Source organism: Barbus barbus, assembly GCF_936440315.1.
Source record: "Barbus barbus genome assembly, chromosome: 3".
Classification (NCBI taxonomy): domain Eukaryota; kingdom Metazoa; phylum Chordata; class Actinopteri; order Cypriniformes; family Cyprinidae; genus Barbus; species Barbus barbus.
The window spans coordinates 21,075,331-21,102,141 of record NC_136731.1 but is presented as its reverse complement, the minus strand read 5'-3'; the positions used below and the strand labels follow the sequence as shown (position 1 = coordinate 21,102,141).

At 40.0% G+C, this 26,811-nt stretch overlaps 1 pseudogene across 1 annotated transcript in view; it reads right to left on the bottom strand.

Moving 5' to 3' along the window:
- LOC306847055 (rho GTPase-activating protein 44-like) overlaps positions 1-26,204 on the bottom strand; it is a 70,211-nt pseudogene extending 44,007 nt beyond the window's left edge. Inside the window, exon 1 of the transcript in view lies at positions 26,132-26,204. The product of the transcript in view is annotated as a rho GTPase-activating protein 44-like (transcript). The remainder of the gene's footprint in view (positions 1-26,131) is intronic.
- Between the last annotated feature and the right edge of the window lie 607 nt (positions 26,205-26,811).

The window sequence follows — 26,811 nt, the reverse complement described above, 5'->3', positions numbered from 1 at the left end:
GTGGGTTAAACCCTATACGTCCCACCCATTCGTTCCCGCATCTGATTACTACGGTAATGTGCGGGAATTGGATGTGCGCAGGTACAAGGCGATGCCCCAGATCGAGCAGACGCTCGCGAGCTATCTGTCTCCTTCCACGGCATCCTCTCTGAAGGCTCCTACTCTGCCCACTAAGCCTCTGCGCACCACATCATCCTTAGTGGGCAGGGGGTATGCGGCAGCAGGTCAGGCCGGTGCGTGTCTGCACACTATGGCAGTGTTGCAGGCATACCAGGCTGAACTGCTGAGAGAGTTAGATGAGGGCGGGGATATCAGAGCTGATGATATCTCCGAGCTCAGGAGGACCGCTGATCTTGCCCTCCGTGCCACCAAGGAGTCGGCCCGTGCCATCGGCCGCTCCATGGCAGCTATGGTGGCAACGGAGAGGCATTTACGGCTGACCCTGTCCGATATTAAGGAAAAGGACAGGGTCTGCCTTCTGGACGCCTCACTTCAGCCTTCTGGCCTGTCGGCGACGCTGTGAGCTCTGTCGTCGACAGGTTTCAGGAGGCTTGCAAGCAAGCAGAGGCGTTCCAGCGGTTCCTCCCCCATCGCTCTCTAACTCTGGAGGCTGCTGGGTGGGAGCAGCCTCCTCCGCATGCCAGCTCCTCACACAGGGCAGCGCAGAAACAGAGCGTCGCCTCTCGTGCTCCCCTGCGGCGGAGCCGAGAGTGGCGGCGCACTGCACCGGGGACCTCGCGGCCAAAGGCAGATCTGAGGGCTGTCTTGTCGGCCAAGAGGTCCTCGGCAAAGAAGTCCTGATGGGCAAGCCCCAGGACTACGGAGGGCGACCCCTACTGGGGCGGAGCGGCTTACACCGCGGTACTCGGTGGCCGTCTCCCCTCGGTGCCCTCCGGGGACCTGTCTACCAACCCTGCCGCTGTTCCAGGGCACTGCGGGTCCCAGCGAGTATCTTCCTCAGGTTTCTCCGCCTGTCATTACAGCGGGCCTGAGGCACTCGCCTCAGCTGCCAGATCGCGTGTCTCCTTTCGGTGTGCCGCATCGAGACAGAGGTCTGGCCGCTTCTCTGTCACCAGAGGTCAGTCTCGAGAGACTGATTCCCTTAGTAGATCATTTGGCAGCCTGGCAGCGACTGCCGAATGTGTCTCCTTGGGTCCTGCGCACGGTAGAGAATGGCTATTGCATCCAGTTCGATGGGCCACCTCCGTCCGTTCAACGGGGTTGTTGTGACTGCGGTCCGCCCCGAGCAGGCTCTGGTTTTGGAACAGGAAGTAGATACTTTGCTGAGGAAGGAAGCCATCGAGGTGGTTCCTCCTCACGAGGTTCCAGCACCGGCTTCTACAGCCGGTACTTCATTGTTCCAAAGAAGGATGGGGGGCTGAGGCCCATACTGGAGTGGTTTGTTGAACCACTCAGCCAGAAAGCTGAAGTTCAAAATGCTCACTGTCAAGCAGGTCGTCTCACAAATCAGGTCCGAGGACTGGTTTGTCACAATAGACCTCAAAGACGCCTATTTCCATGTCTCCATCCTTCCCTCTCACAGGAAGTTCCTGAGGTTCGCTTTCGGGGGCAAAGCGTACCAGTATCGGGTTCTTCCCTTTGGCCTAGCACTCTCACCCCGCACTTTCACCAAGTGTGTGGATGCAGCTCTGGTCCCGTTGCGACTGCAGGGCATCTGCATACTCAATTATATCGACGATTGGTTGATCCCCGCTCAATCAGAGCGGTTGGCGGTTCGGCATCGAGATGTCATTCTCGCCCACATGAAAGACTTGGGGTTAAGACTAAACGCCAGAAAAAGTGTGCTTTCTCCAGCTCAGAGAACCATTTATCTAGGCGTGGTGTGGGATTCGACCACGATGCAGGCTCGTTTGACCCCTGCTCGGATCGAGTCGATCCTCACGGCAGTCACGAGAGTGCGAGAGGGCCAGCCATCCACTGTCAAGCAGTTTCAGAGGCTGCTTGGGCTCCTGGCAGCAGCGTCCAACGTGATTTCGTTCGGCCTGCTTCACATGAGGCCCCTACAGTGGTGGCTCAAGACCAAGGGGGTCTCCCTGAGGGGAAACCCGTTCCACGCTGTCAAAGTGTCACGCCGTTGTGTCTGTGCCTTAGACATGTGGAGGAAACCTTGGTTCTTGTCTCAGGGCCTGGTGCTGGGAGCTCCCTGTCGCCGCGTCTCGCTTGCGACGGACGCCTCCCTCACCGGTTGGGGTGCGGTCATGAGTGGCCACCCTGCCCTCGGTCTGTGGAGTGGTCGCCACCTGACGTGGCATATCAACTGGCTAGAGATCCTAGCTGTGTTCCGTGCACTGAAGCACTTCCTCCCGGACCTGAGAGGTCACCACGTGCTGGTCCGCACCGACAGCACGGCAGTGGTCTCTTACATCAACCACCAGGGAGGTCTGCAATCGCGCCCCTTGTACAAGCTGGCACACCAGATCCTTGTGTGGTCCCAGGGCAAGCTCCTATCACTGATAGCTGTGCACATTCCTGGGTATCTCAATGTGGGAGCAGACGTCCTGTCGAGACAGGGGCCGAGGCCCGGGGAATGGATGCTTCACCCCGAGGTGGTGAAGCAGATCTGGAAGGTTTTTGGCCAGGCACAGGTGGACCTCTTTGCGACTCGAGAGTCAGCACAATGTCCCCTCTGGTTCTCTCTAGCTCCTCCAGCTCCTCTGGGACTGGACACTATGGTACAGACCTGGCCGAGGCTTTGTCTGTACGTCTTCCCACCCGATCGCTCTGCTCCCGGGAGTTCTGGCGAGGGTGCGCCGGGACGAGGTCAGTCTACTGTTAGTAGCACCGTTCTGGCCGGGCCGAGTATGGTTCTCGGACCTGATTTCTCTCCTCGACGGCACCCCGTGGCCGGTGCCGATCAGGAGAGATCTCCTCTCACAGGCCAGGGGGACCATAGTGCACCCTCGCCCGGAGTTGTGGAAGCTGTGGGTATGGCCCCTGAGGGGGCACAACTCATAGCTTCCGGTCTGTCAACCGAGGTTGTCGAGACCATCCTCCAATCCAGAGCTCCCTCCACGAGGAAACTGTACGCCTTGAAGTGGAAACTCTTCACTTCTTGGTGCGGGGACCACCAGCTCGACCCAGTCAACTGCCCGATTCGCGCAGTTCTGGAGTTCCTGCAGGCCCGTTTCTCCGCAGGGTTAACCCACTCCACTATTAAGGTCTACGTGGCAGCTATTTTGTCATACCACGCCCCTAGTAGTGGCCAGTCAGTGGGTAGACACCCCCAAGTTACACGTTTCCTCCGCGGTGCACTGAGGCTGAGGCCGCCGGTACGATCACGTGTCCCCACGTAGGACCTGGCTGTGGTACTGGAGGCTCTGTGCGTGACACCTTTTGAGCCTATTGAGGAGATCTCCTCACCATTAAGACCGTTTTCTTGTTGGCCATCACTTCTCTGAGGAGGGTGGGTTATCTTCAGGCCCTGTCTACGGCCCCTTCGTGTATTGACTTTGTGCCCGGTTCGGCGAAAGTCTTTCTCTACCCCCGTGCGGGGTACGTACCGAAGGTTCCAACGGTCGTTCCACAGCCAGTCGCACTCCAGGCCTTCTGTCCTCCTCCCTTCAGGGAGCCAGACCAGGAAAGGCACAACTGTATGTGCCCAGTGCGAGCACTGGGCACGTACATCCACAGAGCTGCCTTGTGGAGAAAGTCGGACCAATTGCTCGTGTGCTTTGGTCCGCCTAAGAGGGGTCTTCCTGCTACGAAGCCCACTCTTAGTAGGTGGATAGTGGATGCCATTAATCTGGCGTATGAGGCCTCTGAGCGTCCCCCGCCATTGGGAGTCAGAGTGCACTCAACACGAGGTGTGGCGGCCTCCAAGGCCTTCTTGGCAGGTGTCTCCTTGCAGGACATCTGCAACGCTGCTGGGTGGTCCACGCCCCTGACATTCGCCAGGTTCTATAACCTAGACATCCGAGCCACTCCAGGCTCCTCCGTCCTTTCGTCCTGACACCAGGCAGGGACTTGTCAGTCTGGCGGCGTTGGTATCTCGTTCCCATAGCGTTTTCGGACGCAGCTCGAAGTTCCTGGAAGGGAACGTACTAGGTTACGTATGTAACCCAGGTTACCTGAAGGGAACGAGAGCTGCGTCTCGTAGCCACACTTCCGGCATCCCTGCCAGTGCTTGCTTCATGACTTGAAGCTGACGCCGGCTCCGCCGCACGTGCTTATATACTTCCTGGTCGTGACGTCACCCCGCCCGTGACGCCTCGCCTTCTTTTGACTGATTACAGGTAATATTCAGAGCGTGGTCACGCTGAAGACGTTCCCATAGCGTTTTCGGACACAGCTCTCGTTCCCTTCAGGGAACCTGGGTTACATACGTAACCTAGTACGTTTTTCCTGAAGCTTTAGGCATCCTTTTAAAGAGCAGCAAAATGACAATATACTAATACTTAGGGAATATAGAAAGGTTACATTTGTGTGTTTATGACCGAAGATTACATCCAAGCAGTCTTTAAAATTCTCATATAGTGGGATATGAGGACAGTTATCTGGGGCATCACACACAGAAGTGGAACACCTGTTTCTTAAGGATGTTCTACATGCAGCCAGAGAATATAATATGGAGAGATTGTGAGCAAAATTTTATTTGCCTGGCAAAGGACCAAAATACCAAATATGGAAATTGACCCTTTGCAAAGACCTGTCCCCCTTAGTTACTGTTGCTATGTCCGACAAGACAATGTGCTCCCACACTGCACATCATTTTCTCATGCAGAGAAACATCTTGCAGAGCAAAGAAAAAACTGACAACGCACCAACAGACAAGATACAAGACAAGACAGGTTACTTCTGGTATGAAACAATTTTGTTATTTTTTAAATAAATTATACTGTTTTGTGGCTCTTTAATGTGTTTTGTGACATGTCACTGTAGCGCTTCAGTTGAAGTGGCACATGAAGTAATCATTTATTTCTCTTTACTAGTTAGGCCTATAGCGTAAAATAAACATGAATGAACATCAGAAGGTATCTTGTTTCAACCGTGGAAAGAAGTCAATATTCAATACACACCATTTTTCAAGTCCACCAATGTAAATCTATTCTTCCATTACTCTCTTGTTTGTCGGACAAAATAGCAGACTCAGTGTTGATTAGTCAGATCACCTGTGAATCAAACACCCAGTGAAGGGTCAATTAACAGGTGTGTACACACCGCTATAAATACAAACAAACAAACAAAAAACTCTGTTTACTGGTATTCTACACCATTATTTTTCTTCATCCCAATATATCCTCTGCAGATCTACACACAACATGATACAGAGAGCAGAGCAGCTGTGGGTCTGTCATGTGTGCAAACAGCCCTTGGCAGTGAGGCAGAGTAAGGGTGTCTACAAACTAGAGAAAGCTATGCTGGAGCCTCTGATGGCGAGAAATCAGCCACAACATTAAAATCACCTATTATAGTGTATGTCCCTCTCATGTTGCCAAAACAACTCTGATGTGTCAAGGCATGGACTACACAAGACCTCTAAATTAGTCCTGTGATATCTGGCACCAAGATCCTTTAAGTTACGAGGTGGGGCCTCCGTGGATAGGCTTAGATAGATCAATTGTTGCCAATAGGTGGCCAGTTGGATTGAGATCTAAGAAGGCCAAAGCAACACCTTGAACTCTTTGTCATGTTCCTCAAACCATTCCTGAAATGTTTTTGTAGTATTTTGGCAGAATTTTACCATGTTTGTCATTAAGGGGTGAATGTGGTCTGCAACCATCTTTATGTAGGTGGTACATGTCAAAATAACATCCACATGAATGCCAGGACTCAAGGTTTTCCAGCACAACATTCTTCAGAGCATAACACTGCCTCCACCGGCCTACCTTCTTCCCTTAGTGTATCCTGCTACCATCTCTTTCTCATGAAAACAATGCACACTCACCGGGTCATTCACCTGATCTAAAGGAAAACGTGATTCATCAGACCTGTCAGTCTTCTTCCATTGCTCTGTGGTCCAGTTCTGATACTCACATGCCTATTGTAGGCACTTTTGGCATGTAGACAGGGGTCATCATGGGCACTCTGGCTGCTTTATGCAGGCCATTCGCAGCTAAATGTGTGTTTTGACACCTTTCCATCATGGCCAGTGTTAAGTTTTTCAGCAATTTGAGCTACAGTAGCTCTTTCTGTGTGATTGAACCTGATGGGCTAGCCTTCGCTTCCCACACGCATCAATGAGCCTTGGTTGTCCTTCCTTGCACCATTTTTGGTAGGTACTAACCAATGCATACCAGGACACCCCACAAGACTTGCCGTTTTGAAGATGCTATGATCCAGTTGTAGCCAACACTATTTGGCCCTCACCACAGTCCCTCAGATCTTTCCAGTTACCCATTTTCCTGTTTCCAACATGTGATATTCAAGAACTGACTTTTCACATACTGCCAATTATATCCCAGTCCTTGACAGGTGCCATTGTAATGATTTAATCAATGTTATTGACTTCACTTGTCAGTGGATTTGATAATATGGCTGATCAGTGTATATACAGTATATACTGTTCTGAATCATGAACATGCATTAAGAAGTATAGGGTCAGTTTTCATTCATATTCAATTTTGAATTTGAATTTTCTCATGCTTTTGGTTATATGACAAACACTTGCATTCTTCCTCTGCATCTGGAAACCAATGGTGTGTAGACATCCTAAGGTTGCAAGAGACTGATACCCGGAGGAGTCCAGCAGGTAGACATATCCATCCAAGTGAAGCCATCCAATACATTGGGTGCCTACACTTGTCTACCGACCCTGCTTCAAAGAGCCATTTGAGCCCGACAGGTAGTCATTCCCCTGCTGCCATGTCTCAGACAGAAGATGAGCCCGAGAGCCAGCAAGATGACAGGAGCATATGTTTAAGAGGACACTTGAGTGTCTCCCACAGCCTGTAACACAGGAGGCCAGAGGGGACTGTTACCAGAAACAAGATCAAAGCCGGGGGTCTGTATCAGTATGGATCTTTACAGAGACAGACATTTCACTGTTTATTTTCAGAGGGAGGGGTTTCCTTCTGGGATATCCGACATGCATTTGGTCTGCCTATCATGTCAAGTGCCAAAAGCCAATTGCATTCTGGACAGGACAGGATATAAATCCAAACACTGTGGTCTTATTAGCCTTACAGAATATGGAAGGAAGGACGTAGTTTGTATGTGTGAGTATATGTGACTTATAAACTCTGTATTTACATTTACATTTATTCATTTAGCTGACGCTTTTATCCAAAGCGACTTACAATTGCTATATATGTCAGAGGTCGCACGCCTCTGGAGCAACTAGGGGGTTAAGTGTCTTGCTCAGGGACACATTGGTGTCTCACAGTGGATTCGAACCCGGGTCTCTCACACCAAAGGCATGTGTCTTATCCACTGCGCCATCACCACCCCCTGTATGACGTGGCCTACATATCAACTTAATTAAAAGTTGATAAATAGAGGGGTCTGTGCTCATAATTGTGTGGGTAGAGTCACGTAAATGCAGTTTGAGACAGCCATCTGTCACCATCTCTCTGTACATTAATTACAGAATTGAGATGCCTGAACCTGAAGCCTTAAAGGGACAGTTCACACAAAAAGGAAAATTATATAATTTACTCATCCGTGTTATTTCAAATAGTGTTGTCAAAAGAACTGTCTTCAGTACCAGTGCTTCTGTGTAAACACTTGGCGAAGAGCGTGAAGCGATGATTATCGTAGCCAATCACAGTCATATCTGTTGAGCGCGTGAACACATTGACCAATCAGCAGTGTTTAAGAATCGGCTCAACAGTCCTCAAATGTTAGCGGAAAATGGATGTTTTTAAAATTTCAGTACCGATGGGTATCGAAGTCAGTACTTTTGACAACACTAATTTCAAACATATGATATGAGACATATGACTGATATTATTTTTTGTCTGTTGAATACGAGAAATAAAAGAAAATTTGTGCAAAAATAATTCATGCTGCTTTTTGGAGTTTCAAATCTGTGGTTAAAATTTCTGTTTTCGTTCTCCATGGCAAATTAATAGAATATGGACATTATAAGTTTGGGGTCAGTTAGAGTTGTTATTTATTTCATTTTATTTTTTAAATTAACTAATACTCAACCAGGACATATTAAATTGATAAAAAATTGACAGTAAAGACATTTATAATGTTAAAAAAAAATGATTTCTATTTCAAATAAATTGACATCTTTTGAACCAGTCATCAAAGAATCTTGAAAAATGTATTGTGGTTTCCACAAAAATATTAAGAAGCTAAACTGTTTTAAAATTGATAGTAAAAAGAAATGTTTCTTGAGCAGCAAATCACCATATAAGAATGATTTCTGAACGACCATTGAAGACTGGTGTAATGATGCTGGAAATTCAGCTTTTAAAATATATTCAAAGTGAAAACAGTTATTTTAATTTGTAATAATATTTTAACTGTTTTTGATTATATAAATGCAGCATATACTGTGTAATGATTACAAATAGATGAAAAAACATTCTAGCTATAACCTTAATAATTTTAAATGCCTCATGTGTTTGCTTTAGTGGTGGGTATTTGGATTCCCCTGACAGACTAGTTTCAATCATTTCACTTAAAAAGCTTTATTCGGATTCATTAACTGATTTATTCAGTGGCTGGACGAAGGTTACATCAGCACAGGGTGTTTCCTCAGAGAAGGCAAAAGGCGGCTGTGATTCCTCAAAATGAGAAAGTATGTATAGGAACATTAAAATATGAGCAATAAAACAAAATTCAAGAATAAATAGTGTGTAATGCACTGATTTTTCTAATACTGATTAACTGTGACACCAGCAGCTCTCTTTTCACTGAGCTCCTAAAGCATGCTGTTTCAGGGAAACAACAGGATACATATAAAAAGTCTACATATAAAAAGAGGCATTGCTTCCACATTGCTGTGATTGACTCATTACACTGTCAACATGATAATGTCCACCTCTCATGTTCACAAACGGTCTGTAAACCAACCTGAATGATTTAAACAGATGAAAACGGACAGACTAATGCATTACAAAGTAATTATTTAAATCGCAAACCCCTTGGCTAAAGTAAAGATACACCTCAGTGTCTACGACCTTACATTGACTGAAAAGAAAGTGAATATTAGTAATAACAGTCAAACAAAACCACCAAAGCATTTACAGGATTCAAAGCAATACCTTCAAAAGAGAGAGGTGAAACATTGCAAGTGAGCTAGAATGATTTGTTCACTTCTTAAAATATTTGCTAAAAAAAAAAACGCTGATTGTAACCAAAACATAACTAGTTTGCTGAAATATTGGGGAGCAACAGCACTTTTCTTCACACTCTGTATCATCAAATCATGAGCAGATACAACTGAAGACTTTTCTACACTACATCATTCTATATTCCCATTATGTTAGGATTCTTGCACCATCAGCCTCTCTCTGACCCTTTGAAATTAATCACATGTTTTGGCTCATGTACCTTTAAAGGGTTACTCCACACCAAATGAAAATTTTGTCATTAATCACTTACCCCTATGTCGTTCCAAACCCGTAAAAGCTTTGTTCATCTTCGGAACACAATTTAAGATATTTGTAAGTGATTAATGACAAAATTTTCATTTTGGGGTGGAGTAACCCTTTAAGGCTTCTATGTAAATGACCTCTATTATGATATGCTGTGGCTAATCTCTGTTTACTGACATTGTTCACTCTGTGTTCATCAAGCCAGGCCAAGCTCTGAATAATGAATAAGCACTGATATGTGAACGTGGGCAGTCATACTGCATGTTCACACGCTCATGGTTGTCAAGGCAATACTAGCCCATTTTTATTATTTTTTTGGTGGCTATTTTCCATAAAAGATGTGTGTGGAGTGGGAAAGAAGCTTTGCATTTTGAATGTCAGCGTATTTCTACATAGTACATCAAACTCATATATTTCAAAAGAGCAAAGAAAATCCTATTTTCTATGATATGTCCCCTTTAACAAGCTCCTGCCTTTAACCCCAGGAGTGATTTTAAGACTTCAGCCTTAAGACGGTTCAGCTTCATAACTGAATATGAGATGATGTGGCTCAGAGGAATATTTCTTGCTAGAGGTCACACTTGTAATTTGTCTGTATTCGACCAGGTTGACATTTTACCTTCCAGCACAGTGTGGTTATGAAGCGAATATTTATTGGAATTAATGATTCCACAAACTTATAACATCTGTGGAAACGTTCCATTGAAAAAAGGTTCTTTAGATGATTAAAAATGGTTCTTTTGAGAACTGTTCACTGAAAGGTTCTTTGATGAACCCAAAAATGGTTCCTTTGTGCCATCGCTGCGAAATACCCCCTTTATTTTTAGTGTGTAAGAAAAATGGTGCAGAGGCAACTGGCAGTTCAAATCCTTCCTCCTCCTCCTCACTCTGCACCTAAAATGAGTATATCTAATCTAGAGAGAGTAATACACTCCTATTCCACTGTGCCGCCTACTCTCCCTCTCACACAAGAGATGCTACATTATAATAACTGGGAAATGGAGAGAAAGAGAGTGTGAGAGAAAGGAGCAGGAGGAGGTCTGGAGCGTTGGCGGTGAACTGCATTTTCATGCGAGACCTGCTTTTAGAGGATCTCTACAGAGTATATTTATGAACATTTCTACATCGAAATGCAGCAAGAGACATAAATGCGATCCTAAGATGAAGATAAGACCGAAGGACGGGGAATGACACAAGTCGGGTAAAACAGAGAAACCCACTTACTAGGGCTGTGCGATGAACTAGGTCACCACTCTGTTAAATATGCAAGAATAACTGCAAGGAACACACACACAAATACATTCTGAAACTTCCTGCTCTGCAGCACAGCGCATATGCCCATGTGTCTGACCCAAAGGTACAACATCAAATGGAGCACAAATTTTTTTGTTGCTCTTTCACAGCTAAGGGTATGTAATGGAGTTCTTAGTTATGTTTTAAGCAGCACCATCATTTTAGATGTTTCTCTTAAAGGTGGGGTATGCATTTTTTCAAAAACGCTTTAGAAAACTGAGTCTAAAACAAAGTTATAGTCAATCAACATAAGGTGTGTGTCTGCTCATGATGCAGAGGAGAGAGCACTCAGTGCACATGACGGACATTAGCCGAGTGTAGCAGAGGCCAGCGGGTAAGTGCTGTGCAGGTTAAAACTCACTCCCCGACCTCAAGTGGCGACCCCAGCCACAACCTTAATCTGGAAAAGGGGCAGGGAGCAGCAGTTCATTTGCATTTAAAGAGACATGCACAAAAACAGCATGTTTCTGCTTTCACTCATATGCATTTTCAAAATGATACAATAAATGATATGTGGGGTATTTTGAGCTGAAACTTCACAGACACATCCTGGGGACACCTGAGACTTATATTACATATTGTAAAAAGTGCCCTTTAAGCAGATGGATTGATCAAAGAACATCACCAGAGAAATCTGTCACTTCACTGGAAGATCCAGTTATGACATGTTGATTAAACATTATGAAGTCATTTTTTTTTAAATTAAACCTATGCATGAATGAATTTTAAATATAAGATCAATAACATGTATTTACAAATAGATTTGAATTTTCATGCCAACTTTAAAGTGCAAGAAAACAATTGGGGCATTAAAAACATCTTCTAAGTGACTTTTCTTTCCTCTGGGTAACACAGTTCTAAAAGTTGATTATAAGGCTATGCTGCACATTAAACAAATTAAGTCCCCTAACAAATAACATGCAGCCATTTAATTACAGCATATTTCTGTAGGGTGCATTTGGACCTTGGATGATTGAAGCACAGAGCTCTGCTTTGTCTTTTCACCTTCCTGAAATAACAGGATGCAATTACCAATATCAAGTAGGCAGCATGCTGTAGATGAGCAGGCTTTAAAAACCGAGATGCATGGTTACTAGGCAACCAAATGTGAGATTCCTATATCATTAACAGTGAGATGAATACAGATCTGGAGGGAGAATCTGGCCTGAGGAACAAACTAAATGGAGCTTTAATTCAAGAAAGATTAAATAGCATTTAACAAGCCAGGAGGAAACAGACTAATTTATTGCTGAATTATATAGTAGATACGGTAAACCTCTATTTCAGGTAAATTTAATCAAGAACTATTGAAAAAGTTCATATTGTAGAGATATGGAGCCTTTAAAATGAGTGTGGACTGGATAACTCTGATAATTTAAACTTGAAATATATTAGAGGAATATCTGAGTTTATATTGAAATCATAGTGTATTTTGGTCAAATTTAAGTCATCATGATATATTTTCTGACATCCCAAAGACGACATTAAATCTGTGGTGTCTCTAGTATAATTTTAAAACAAATCACAAATATTTTTAGATATTGAATTTTAATATTATTAACCCCTTAACTGTCATCCCCATCTTTGAAAATTCACGAAAACAGTGCACTACAAACTTAAATTATTATAATTCATGAACGCTTTTGAATACAGACGTAAGGTTGGTCTCTTTTTAAAGAAGACAATTAGCAGATTATTACAGAAGTGTAATCATTTAATACAATTAAAGTATTAAAAAGTTTAAATTTACTGTAAATAAATGTATTATACTATTTTTATTTTATATAAAATAAATATTTTTAAAAATTGTTAAAAATCTAAAATTGCTATAAAATTAAAGCCTTGTGTACATAAGTTGTGTTCCAAATTTGAAGTTGATATAAAAAAAATTGAGATTCATATGCAATTTTGTTTAGGCGTTATACCACAAACAGCCACCGGGTGCCATTCAAACTCCATTGAATTGTTTTTTTGATGCATTTCTGTCACAAATCTTTCAATTTCTCTCTCAATATTACATCTATAACAAAATAAGAGACTCAGACCTTTCCAAAGATATGTATTTTGTCAAGATTATAAAAAGTTTTAATTCTAAAAGATCGTAATACATTTTGTAATATGACACCCCGGCTAAGGGGGAGGAGACCGCTAAAACAGTTTCTATGGTAACGCAATATCCGATTTCAAAATGGTTTTCATAGGATGAATTTTGAGATTTTAAGCTTTCAAATGGTATATAACTTATGATGATTGCTAAACGTGATACGGAAAAAGGCAAGGAAATAAAGACTTTTTGTGACAAAGGTCAGAACTTCTGTTATGATGTAGATTTATTATAGACTCTTGGTGCATTCTTGTCATTAATCTATTACTGTTCCTACATATTTGGTAACAACAAAAAATGGTAAAATATCTATTTAGGAGACTTAGACCTTTCCAATGATATATAGTTTGTTATGAAGTAAATTTAGGCGTCCCGTATACGGGACGGTGACAGTTAAGGGGTATAGTATTTATTATTATATAATAAATTATAGAAAAAATATTATTATATACATTTTAGTAATTTAGTAAGTTATGCGCTTTTATCTCTTCTTTTGCTTTTCTATTTAGCTCATTTATTTCTGTTTAATTTTTATCATTGTAAATTTAGCCTACAACTTCGACTTCAACTTACATTATTTCAGTGAATTACCAAGGCAGTATTTCAGTATAATAATACTTTTTTTTATTATTATTAATTCACTTAATTTCATTGTTTATTTATTTATTTATTTATTTTTTTTTGGGGGGGGGGGGGGGGGGTATTGGCTTCATTTACAAAACTTAAAAAAAAAAATCTTCAATTACCAAAAGCAAGTTTTAATCGTTTAGTTTTAGCTATAACAACACTGACCCCAATATCTTGTATATTATTCAAGTGTCAAATACAACAAAAGTAGCTGAAAAGTGGCCTGGATCAACTCATGATTTCTATAAATTTATTTCGAATTACATTTAGGACTAGGACAGTGATGGTATATGACTTCGGAAGCAGACTATGCATGATATCTGGCCAAACTGTGAAGAAGCCTGCAATATCATGACTCAATTTCAACTGCTGCCTACTTGGTTAAATGTTTGCAATTGCAAGATGGTAAAATCTTTTGTATTGCCAGCCAGCACTAATCAGTCAGCAGCTGTACAAATGAACATTTCCATTTCAGTAAGTGTATAATGTTAAGAAGCAGCTACGCTGACGACCACTGTAACTTTCTGCAACTCAGCAATCTATCATTTATTAGAACTCCTGCAGACCAGCAAAAAGAGCACTTTTATCAAGCCTTTACATCTATGAGTAGGTAATACCTCACCAAGTTTCTTTTTTGCCTCTATTCTAGGTTCCTTCAATGCTAGTGCTCATTGCAATATGGCCATGTTTTATGCATATAAAAACTTGAATAATTTAAAACAGCATCTTAAAAAAACATTTGCGGTCACTTTAGGGAGCCAAGTTGTTACCAATTGTGCATGTTCAAAAATACAAAGCAATTGTGCACAAAACATGTTGCGTTTTTAGTTTTAAAAAGCTATTCTCTTTTCCCGGTCTAAATTTTTGTGATACAAATAAATCTGCAATTTATGCACACACAACTTAAGGCATGCAAACTACACTAAGGTTAATGGATAAGGTTCAACCTCCTGAACAGTTTTATCAGCAACAAAAATGCCCCCTTTGTAGCCTGCATGATCCCGAGGCCCTCAGGAACAGTTAGCTAACGGAGGAGGGCAATTTAGCAGTTATCCAAATCATATGCTCTGTAAGTGCTCCAAATCAGCAAATGAGAAATGTATGAGTCAGTCTTATAATGAGCGCTGCCTAATGCAGGTAAGAAAAGTCCTGCAGAGTCTTGAGCATTAATGACATCTCCCTGATTCAACCAAACATCCAGTCATGCAAGAACTCCTGACTGAGAAAGCCTTGTTACGTCTCAAGAACTGAGTGATCTCACCTCTGCAGTTTCTGACCAGCTCATCACAGCTAGAAACAATCAATCACATGCTCAAAGTTGATGCACAAAGTTGAACAAACTTCTTGTGCATGGCCATGAAAACAAGAGAAGTGCTGCTTATTGTCAAGACAAAGTTTCAGGTGACTCTGATGTGGCACTTCATTACACAGAATTACACAAAGCCAAAGCAACTTTGGATAAAAGCATCACCGCATTCAAATCAGTTCTCTGGGAATCAAACCTATTTACTTGCCATTGTTAGTCTCATGCTTTACTCTACATCTTTACAATATGGAGGTGGCACTGATGTAGAGCCCTGCGTGGGACTGTTTTCTTAAACCCGCACCCGCCCACTCCTGCGGAATTTCTGACCAGGACCGCCCACTCCCACAACCTGCGTGTTCCACTCCCGTCCACTCCCGCAGACTTTCTCTCAGAGCTTGTGAAAATGTCGGCTACACAAATACTAAAATATTCGTTCAACTTAACATCCAGAATAGCAGGCTTTAAACATGATTGCGTTTAAAGCACCACATGTGACAAAAACCTTGGGTATTTTTTTATTAGCGTTATAAAACATTAACCATTAAAACAAAAGCACAAATAGCAGCACCTCAGTTTTTAAAAGTAGCCTACTGCATGATACACAAGCAGATTTACTAAACAAACAGTTTAAAGGTCATTGCACACCCCGTCTTAAATTTTCGCACGCTATGAAATAAATACGACCTCACATTATGTCAATCACATTTACACACTGCCTCCCAAACTTTCATGTCATAAAAATTTTTGCATCAGGTTCGATTTCTGCATTTTCGCATCCGTAGCATGCATTTTGATAGAATGAGGAATACGAGAAAAAAAACGGAAAAACGCACATGAAAATTTTGGACTCAGTGTGCAATGGCCAACTGTTAACAAACAGTTTAAGTAGGCTAAGCTAAATAAGCCAAAGCAAAATATTAAATAACTTTACCTTAAGTACATAGAACTTAGAAAATAGGTGTGCCGTCTCAGGGCAGACTGAAAACTGCCGTTTTCAGTGACAATTGAGAATTGTTTCCAGATATTTGACTTGCCTTGCATTGCTTTGCTTTTGTCAAGTAAACAGCCGCTTTAATGTTCTTCTCAATTTAATGTGTTGACTCATTTTCTATTACACACCAAATCTCACCGTTCCATGCGGGTCTCCTGTGAAATTTTCTGACCGCCCAATCAGATTACCTCATGTCTCATTCACAGAGAAACCATTACAGGACAAAGCACATAATATTACAATAATAACACTTCCATTCTCATTTGGTCTGCAATGTGCAAAGTAGTGTTGTCAAAAATATCGATATTTCGATAAATATCGATAGTGAAATATCTGAACGGTACCAATATTAATTTCCCGAAGTATCGATACACCGATACTAGCCGAGCTGTCACTTTCACTTCTCTCCAAAGGCGCGTGGACAAGCACCACACGTGACAGCACTCGTCTCCTTCGCTCTGGTTAAATAGCAAAAGTGAAGTGAATAGAAAGATGACTGCTCTGGTTGTTAAAGAACACAGCAGGAGCGCTATCTGTAGGGATCTATGATCTCCGCGATGCAGAGAACGCCACGGAATCCAGTCATAAACACGGAATTTACAGTTTAACGCGGAATGTCACTGAATTTACAGTTTAACGCGGAATGTCACTGAATTTACAGTTTAACGCGGAATGTCACGGAATTTGTCAAAGTTTGGATGAATTAATCAAAAGTAGGTCATTACACTTAAATCAAATCGCGATATGGACTAGTATCTGTAAATATTAAGCTGCAAAAGTCGATTTAAATATGAATCCTGCATGTTCTGTGCGTCTCTGTGTGAATGTGCTGCACGTGCGGTTGTGTTTACTAATGTGGCGCTCGCGGTGATTTCAGCGTGTGCCGTCTCAATGAGGACATAAATACATCAACAATATCTCCAGAACTGATCTGAAAGGCACTTTACAAGCATTTTACCATTTAATTTGAGTAAAACTAGCGTCATATCATACACACACAGAACTTTAAAGGTATTCACGGCAACCCGTCAAAAGTCCGGTTTAACTTAGCCTATTAAAGACCGTGTGCCAGAAATAGGCTAGATATATTATTTAGTAGAATGTACATAATACTACTACTTACTGTTAATTTTTTAAAAAGAAATAATCATAAAATATTTTAATTTTAATAGTAAATCCCCTTCATTTGCCAAAAAATTAAATGTTTAATTTTCATTCATTCAAATATAAATTAATTAAAATAGTTTTATGCCTTCATCTGATATCCAGTAAAATTTAAAAACACAACACAGAATTTATGAGGGGGAAAACACATTTCATAAGGCTACTGTAAGAATAAATAAAAATTGTTTGTATGCATTCAAATAACAGACATGCTAAAACACAGAATATGGTAACAATAAAACATAAGGTGAGAAAAAAATAAAACATTTCATAAGGCCCTAAACGTGTCATTTTTGTTACACTTTTAATAAATTAAATGTTAAATTGTATAATTTTTCATGATTTTAATGAATTAGACATTTAATTTGACCATTAAAAAAAAAAGAGTCCAGATTCAAAAGGAAAAAAACGGAATCCAGAAAAATTTAAAATTGAATATAGAAAAAAATTAAACGGAATTTGGGGAAAAATAAAACGGATTTCATAGGGCCCTATATCTGGAAATATTTTGGTTATGAAGCAAATGAGAATATCAACAAATAGAACTTTAATCAGATTTTAATTAGTACATGTATTAGTAAACGTTAGTTTCAATTAACATTTAACTAAGATTAATAAAAGATTAATAAATAAATCAACAAATGCAGTACCTCAAGACATTTTTTTGTTCATGTAAAATATACCGCATGTTCTCGACTTGTTACATTTATCTTTAAATTAAAAAAATTACCCCCTTAATATTGTGGCAGTTTTTTTCAACGTGGTATCGAAAATAGTATCGAATATCGATATTTTTCAAGGTATCGTATCGAAGTTAGAAATTCCAGTATCGTGACAACACTAGTGCAAAGTAAAGCGCTGATGATGTATCATGAACAAAAAGGAAAAGTGACATAAAAATGCATTTGCTGCATCAACCGTGCCATTTTGGCTTGCTTCTACAAGTGTTTGATCTCTTTAATCATGCTTCACTGGAGCTTCGCAAGTACACTGCCGTACCAGGTGAGCTACCGAGCAAGTTTACAATATCAGAAAAGCCAAACATATAGAGCTGTTTATGTGACGCAAATGTCAAAATGTACAAGTTTAAAAAAAAACATGCACTATGGTAAAATTGTTTTGAGGTCATAAGATGGTATTGTGCAAGGAACAGCATGTAAATATATGTATTAATCCATAATCTGCCCCTGTAGATATTATAAGTTTTGTGAAAAAGAATAAAAAATTGTTGGTGTTTTACTGCCGCTAGTTATAATAGTGGAAAGTTCAAATTGAACATTATTACATTTTAATTCTGCTTTCTAGTCACTGGTTGGAAATCAAATAATTAATCTTCATTTTTTACACCTGCCATATTGAGTGTTGCACTTTTTCCCAATCATCTTTTATACAAGTGCTCTGTTCATTCTTCATTATACTGTCTCTAATTTTACCTCGTTTCACAGGGAATGCATTCTGACACACAGCCTTGAGAAGTCTCACACATCCCAATCACAGAAAGCAACAGTCTCTGCTTGGTAACTGTAGTCAATCTGGATTCGATTTGTGACTGCAAAAGCTTGCTTGTGGTCAGAAGAACATCATGAGAAGCGGTAATGTATTCCGGCTTGAGAGTGTGTTTAGGGTGTTTTCTGAGCCAGGCAGAGGGGCGAGACAGATTGACAGAGACAATGAGTGAGAAAGAGGACTGTCCATTCCAAACAGTGGATTTGTTCGGGTAATTGGACCGTGCATTAGAGAGGGGCCGCCTGCCCTTAAGTGCTCTACAGACATCTATTACTGCACAGCAACGAGTATTATTTCAAAAGGCCTGGGCTTTGGAATAAGAGCAGGAAGTGAGAGAGAGAAAAAAAGGGGAAGAGGGAGAAAGACATAAGTGGAAAGTGTGTTGGTGGCTACAAAGATCTGACGCTAGAGGTTTCAGCTGATATGTTCTGTTCTGATGTTTATGATGTGCTATATTAATCAATTACACTTCAAAGTTGCTTTTTGATGTAATCACAGGATTCATCCAGAAGGTCCGCTTTGAGTTCTTTATTGAAGGGAAAGGCTTTCCTGGCCTTTTAATTTTCATGTTATGAGTTCTGATAGACCAATCATCTAATCATTTGGCCCTAGATTGGTCTGTCTTATATATTTGTCCACCAATGAGGAAAGCTTCTGTTACTTTGGAAATGGTAACTATGGGAAATGTTTAACAGTGAGCAGTGTTGGGGAAAGTTACTTTTAAAAGTAATGCATTACAATATTGCGTTACTCCCTAAAAAAGTAACTAATTACGTTACTTAGCTACTTTTTATGGAAAGTAATGCGTTACGTTACTTTTGCGTTACTTTTTAAATATGAGCAGGGCTTGATTGTTTTTAATACAAGAAATTACATTAATACAAATGTAAAAGCCCTGTATCTTGTGAAGGAAAAGTAAATTCACGTCTGTAAAACTCAGGATAAGAAGGTTTAACACTCTTCAGCAATAACAAAACAATGAAGCACAATTGTTAGTTTATCTAAAGTCATTTTTGCTTATTAGTTTGGTTGAACTGGATCTTCAAAGGTAAGCAGCAAAGACTTTGGTTAATAAAATGGGATTAGATATATTTGTGTTATTTAACATATTTAATTATTGCAGGTTTGCGTTATATTCTGAGTTTGCATTTCACTGTTTAATTCATTTTGATGAATACTAAATCTGTTTTTTGCGAGTGGGATGAATTAATACACATTCACATTTAGTCTAGAACTACAGTAACAGCATGCTCACACAGTGCACTGTCAGTCAATAAATGGGAAAAAAGTAACTGGCGTTACTTTTTTGAAAAAGTAATATTTTCTTGTAAATTAAAAAGTAATGCGTTACTTTACTAGTTACTTGAAAAAAGCAATATTATTACGTAACTCGCGTTACTTGTAATGCGTTACCCCCAACAGTGACAGTGAGTGACCTTGCACTGCCATAAGGCATTGAGAGTGACTCAAATGAATAATCATATGAGTAACTCTTCATCAAAAACAACATACATTAATGTTGAACAGTTTGGGGTTGGTAAGAATCAGTAAAAACAGTAATATTGTGAAATATTATTAAAATTTAAAATAACATTTTTCTATTGCTATAAATTTTAAAATGTCATTTATTCCTGTGATGCAAAGCTGAATTTTCAGCATCATTACTTTTTTGTGTGTCAGACGATCCTTCAGAAATCATTCTATTATGCTGATTTGCTTAATTGTCTTATTATCAATGCTGACAACAGTTGTGCTGCTCCATATTTCCATGGAAAAGGATTTCAGGATTCTTTGATAAACAAAGTAAAAACAAACAGCATTTATTTGAAATATGAATCTTTTGTAACAATATACTTGTCTTTACTTTCACTTTTGATCAATTTAATGCATCCTTGGTTAATAGAAGTATTAAACTGACCCAAACATTTTGAATGATAGTGGAAGAATATGAATATTTTACAAAACTAGAAATAGAAAAATTCAGTAATTCAGACATATGGTATTTATTTTATAAATAGCATGTACAGACTTTAGATCATAGTTCTCTATTGCATCATCTGATATAATGTAATTAATAATGCTTCATGAAAAGCTCATTCCGCTATAAAATAGGCACACAATCTAGCATTTTTTTTTTTTCTCCTAATGCTTGCTTTTAATCAAATGTTCTAATACAACACTATTATTCCATTATTCATCTTGGAGCAAGTTCAAATTAAACGTCTAGAACTCTTTATTGTGTTTTTGAAACTCCAACAGAAAATAACAGGAAAAATGATTTTCATAAAATCAAAAGTAAGTCCAGTTAAAACGTAGGTGGTCACTGCTGTGCTCTATTGCCAGTGAAAAACTCCTATCAGTCATCCACTCTCTCTCACTGCAGGGACTGATCACCACTAACCAGTGAACACACACCAGAAGCTGGCATAAGTTTAGTCTTAGTGCTACTGACATTGCACACCTAAACGGCCCCAGAGACACTGGGGTGGAGGCTGGAGGAGAGAAGAGAAGGAAGGAGGACCTCTTTATAGAAGCGTTTCCCAGCTAATTAAAAACTAGGCCACTGCAGATACATAGACGAAGAGACGCCATGATGTCTGAAAAAAGACACTGGCCCTGTGACTTACATCAAATATAGGCTAGGCTAATGATAGAGCTACAGTAGCGGGGCTAAAGACTCGGCTTCTGAGCCCAGGGTGGCACAAACTGACCCTGCCTGTGCTTTAGGACAAGTTTTAGAACTGGAAAATTATCTGAAATTGGGGGCGTCACATTGTCTTCAAGGAAAAGAATGGCGACGTCAGAGAACAATACATAAACTCAACCACTGGACTATAGGGATGAGAAGTATATTGAAAATAGACTATATTGGTATAGAACAACTGGCCAATACCAGAAGATAATGCGCCATTCTAGTGAGCTGCCTTGTTTTCCACTGCCTATAGACAGCTATCTCCTATAAAGGCAGCAAGCTAACCAAAATGAAAAATAATACATGAAATCATAAAACTATCTACACAGGCAACCACGCTAACAGCTCAACACTCTTAGCATGTTATAAGCTAACACCAATTATAAACACAGCATACACAAATATTGGGTGAAACAATTACTTTTCAATTAAATGGACCGTTATGAATAAATTAACTTTTTAGTAATTAGTTTCTCAAATCTGCCCACACTTTTTTCACTGAGGTCACAATGCATTCTGGGATGCTGGCTTAGAATTTGGCCAAAATAAGGTATCAAAGATGGCATAAATTTGCCTTCCTTGTGATGCCTTAAATGGATAGTTTACCCAAAAATTTAAATTTAATAAAAAACTAAATTTTTTAAAAATACAATTACTCACTCTCATCTCCTTCCACACCTAAGACACATGCTCAGGACACAAATAACCTTCTTTTTTTTATCTACGTGTCCAGCAAATTTTAAACTTCTGATTACTATGCTAATAACTTCTGATTATTGGAGTATGTTTTGCAAGAAAATACAGTAATTGCATGAGAATACTATCTTTCTACTTCAAAATTTGATGTTAAATTAATTTCATGTTTAATTTCATAAATTTAGTTTCTATACTAATTTTTTCAGTGCCTGTTGTGCTTTATATATGTGAATTGATTGAAGTTTATATATAAATAAAACCCTATTAAATCTGTTCATCATATAAAGCAATTGTGTATCTACAGAAGAAATTGATTAAACTGCTTGATTCACATTAATTACTTTTACTATGGCTTTATAAACCTTTTCTAGCTTGAAGGTTTTGGTTGCATGGGCTCATTGGCAAAAATGTGCCTTTTTTATAAAACTTTTCCAAATGCACTTGTTTACACTCAACTCACTGCAGATTCCAACTGAAACAGACACTAGTGGCAGTTAAACACCATCGACTTCCAGTGTTCTTCACAGAAATTATAATCACCGTACCTTTCATTTTCAATCTGCCTCAATACACACATATTCAGGTTCATCTGTTTCAGACTTCAGTAGTTTAAATTTAAATCAACTTTTCAGTAATTTAAAATCAAGCACACTTTGTGCCCACATTCATTTTAACTTTAATGAAAAAGATAAATCTGCAAAATCAAGACGCTAATAAGAAACTCAGCATGCGTAATGAGTCTCAATCTGACCATAAGAAACTGGCTTGTTTTTCTGTATGCTATGTAAGCCCTGCTTGACTCCTCTTTATGTCCTCACAGGCCTTTTACATATTATTTGTCTCCAAACTGCAGTATATTTAGATTATCAACAAAAGTACCACACTGTTAATGACTTTGAATGAATCCACAGTTCAAATGAACATACTTCAGACCTCAGTTTTACTCAGGTTTCATAACAACTATGATGATTTTATGTGAAAACAATGTACTAAAATGGAAACATTTTTACAGACAATAATGTTGTCAAAACAATCCCTGTTTACACAGATCCACGAAAAATGACATTAGGCATTAATGGCATTAATTAGGTAGTTTGTATAAAACACATGTGGATGAAATCACTATTTTCACAAATTCGTTTTTTTTTTGTAGTTTACAAGGAGACGATACCAGTATAGTTTTCAAAAACTGGCACTTTGAAACACGTGGACCCAAAAACGAACGGCCAGAGATATAAAACCCCTTAAATATAAGTGTTTGGTGTATATATAAGAAAGGATTCCCAGCAACGTGTGGGCAGTCCCTGTTGTGCAAGCACGTTTGTAACGCAGGGCCATTAATCAACATACACACTGTTCCCAAGCTCTCTGCTGATGGCAAAAAACACACACAACTCCATAAGCACTTACAACGTACTGTTCCCAGTTCTGTACAAGCTGTCAGTTCTGAAGGAAGAGGGAGGCTGCCATACTTCCTGAGAGAGAAAACACTACAGGCAGTGCACAGCCCCACCAAAAACCCTTACAAACACTCACTGCCACAAAAACATGAATGAGAGGACTCTAAATATAGTCACAATGAGAACACAGAGCACAAATACTGGCCCCTGAGCCAGATAAACACAAATACACATACAAACAGAGCAGGGGGTAGACATTTTCATCACAGTGGGCAAGAGGAAATGTGATTTACAAATGATGAGAAATGAAAACAGCGGGGAGGATGGGGGACACAGCAATAAAATCATCGGGACAAATGTCAAATACATAAATACAAATGTATAGGCTACACTAGGGCTGCACAGTATTGCAGTGCATACAGTGTGATTATAGAAATGTTTGTTAGATACAACATGAAGAGGAATTATTATCAACTATTTTGTGTATCCGCTATTTTGCAATGGCTTCAAACATGGCTCGTCGAACAGAATTTGGTTTAAGTTTGGGGTCAGTATTTAGTAATGTTTTTGAAAGCAAGGTTGCATTGAATATATTTTAACATGTTATTTATTCCTGTGATGCAAAGCTGAATTTTCAACATCATTACTCCAGTCTCTAGTGTCACATAATCCTTCAGAAATCATTCTATGTTTTCTATATTTGCTGCTCATTTCTTATTATATTGAAAATACTTGGGCCGCTTAACTTCTTTTGTGGAAACTTTGAAGTTTTGGATGCTTTGATGAACATAAAACAGAATTTGTTTAAATAGAAAAATAGTTTGTAACCTTATAAATGTATTTACTGCTATTTTTGTCTCATTTAATGTTTAATTGCTGATTAAAAGTACTACTTTCTTTCATTAAAAAATAAAATTTTACCGACCCTAAACTTCTAAATGGTAGGTTATTCATTTAAAATGTTGCTTTCACTGTTTTGAGTCTGAGTCTGCTGTTTTGTATATTATTAAAAGACTCCTTATTCATTCATGTTAATAAATACTTTTAGTAATTTTGGAATTTTCGTTCATCAAGTTCCGAAAATGATCAGAAAATAACCAAATAACTGAAAATGCATCCTAATAAGAAAACAACAACAATTGTAACTTCTGTTTCAAGTGAAAAGCGAGCACTGAATACTGAAATGAAGGCAGATCTGAATGTGATTGGCTTGACTGCATATATAAGCAGAGAGAAGTCGATCATATCACAGGAAGAACAAGTTATGACATTTAAATTCAGATTTGGTCAAAAACACATTTATGCATTAAAAATTGTTCACAATAAGATCAACACACATTAATAAAATAAAATCTATATTGATTTCATGCTGACTTTAAATATTTGCAAAGAAAACTGGTGTTGATAATGGATAACAAAAGTCAGTGACATAACAAGAGTCATGGATCATCTGCATTACCTCTGCACGAGTCTATCAAGGTCATGAATACAGTGTCTAAGTGCAACTCTCAGCTGATATTGGGAGATGTAACTCTGTACTTCAAATTCATGACAGGAACATACAAATCTATTTTCCAAAGCAGACATGAGTCCAGCGTGCCCTCCCAGACCCTGGAACATATTATTATTGAGTCAGGACACTGTGTTGTTTAGGAAACAGGTTGTTTCTCATTATCGCACAACTACAGACAGAATGCCACAGTGGGCCGCTGCCACAGTTCCCTGGACATTACCAGGGAAAGGTAGAGAATACTAATGCAGGGCTTACGCACAAACACACACACACAATCTCATGCCCTGAGCAATGCTGGAACCAGGTTGGAGGAACTCGGCTTGCCATTTTCCACTGGCCTGCTGATGCCAGCCAGAGGAGGTAAAAGAGAAGCTTCCCTTCAACCCACCCACTGAGAATGGATTTGAAATGATAACCCACAACACTGTGGCATAATCACTCAGCAAGGAGCTGCCCGATAGTGACACACACCTTCTGGCCTTTAACAACGCCCCATGCATGACAAGAAGAGAGGTGGATGAGCGAAGAGCGAAAAGAACAATACAAACATGTGAAAGGTCAAGCATCGCACACCCACTCCAGCATAAACAAAATAAATGGGGTAAGCAAGACAAAAAAATGGCAGCAACTTTTTTGCAATCCGCACTATAAGGCTTTGGATTTGGAAATTTGAAGCCGTGCTTTCTGAAGCAATGATGACCTTCTCCGTCACTGACAGATCTTGCTGATGTACTGCACCCAACTCCTCCTCCTTTTTTTTTTTTTTTTTTTTCCAGGGATCAGTGTGCAATGAAAACATTGCACCTTTGCTATTTTCCTCTCATCCGCATCCATCCGCATCAGCTGGCACTAGAGACATGTCATTCTCACACCTCTCATTCAAATCGTGAGCTGATACAGCAGTGCTACATTAAGCTGCATTTGATGGAAATGCATCCTGGAGCCATGAGCAGGGGGTGTAGTGTCAGTGCCATGGGGAGCCTCCGAGAAGCATTTGCTGGATGAAATGCCTCTGCAGTGAACCCGTTACGCACAACACACGGATGCAAGCACAACCTCCAATCATGCCTTTATAATAATGATGCCTAATATTGCATGGGTGTGATAATGTATAAAGCTATTTTAAGATGCATTGCGCAATAGCTAGACGCTATTAGTAGTAATGGCTACTAAAATGTGCATTTATATATTTAGAAAACAGCGAAAGTTTGAATGGGAAAATATACGTGAGTTAGGGATTCTTTTCTGCAAATAAACAGGCTAAGTAAATAAATAATAAATAAACTTCGTCATGGTGTAAAACGATCTTTTTGAAGATCATAGCGCTCACCTGCCAACAGTCTGGTTGGCGAGCTGTCGCATCCGATTGAATTGCTTCTTCATTTTTGTATTTTGTATTTTTTTCTGCGTTAACACATCGAGCGCAAAACAATCCGTATTTCTCTCAAAATAAAGGGAGGTAATCCGGTGCGAGCATCCCCGTTATTCCCATCACACGCCCTCATGGCAAACCGAAAGAGGGTGGAAATGTCCTAAGATGCGTATATCAGTGCATTTTTGCGCTGCTGCTCTGCTGAGATGCTGCTGGGCGATTCTCACATCGGCAAAGTGACAGCAGCGGAACGACGCGAGCGCGGTGCAGCATGGGAAATGTAGTCTTATTACACATGATCCATGTGCCGAGCGCTTTTCATTGAGTTCGGTGAACAGACAGGTATGCAGTGGTGGCGTTTAGTTTGCACTGCAGTGCAGTTCGCTCGTGCGAATAAACAACGCTTTCAGACAAAAACGATACGTGTGGTCTTTTCGCATAAACAGCCTTTCTGAGGGAAACTGTAAAACATAGGTGCGTTGACATGATTACTATTAAAAATGAACACATTAGTTCCACAATAAGGCAAGAAACCACTTTGCATCCAATTTAAAATTAATCTTATTTTCCCGTTTTTGAGGGTTCACATGCAGAACGAATGCGGTAATGGGCAAAAAATATTGTTTATTATTCTTATT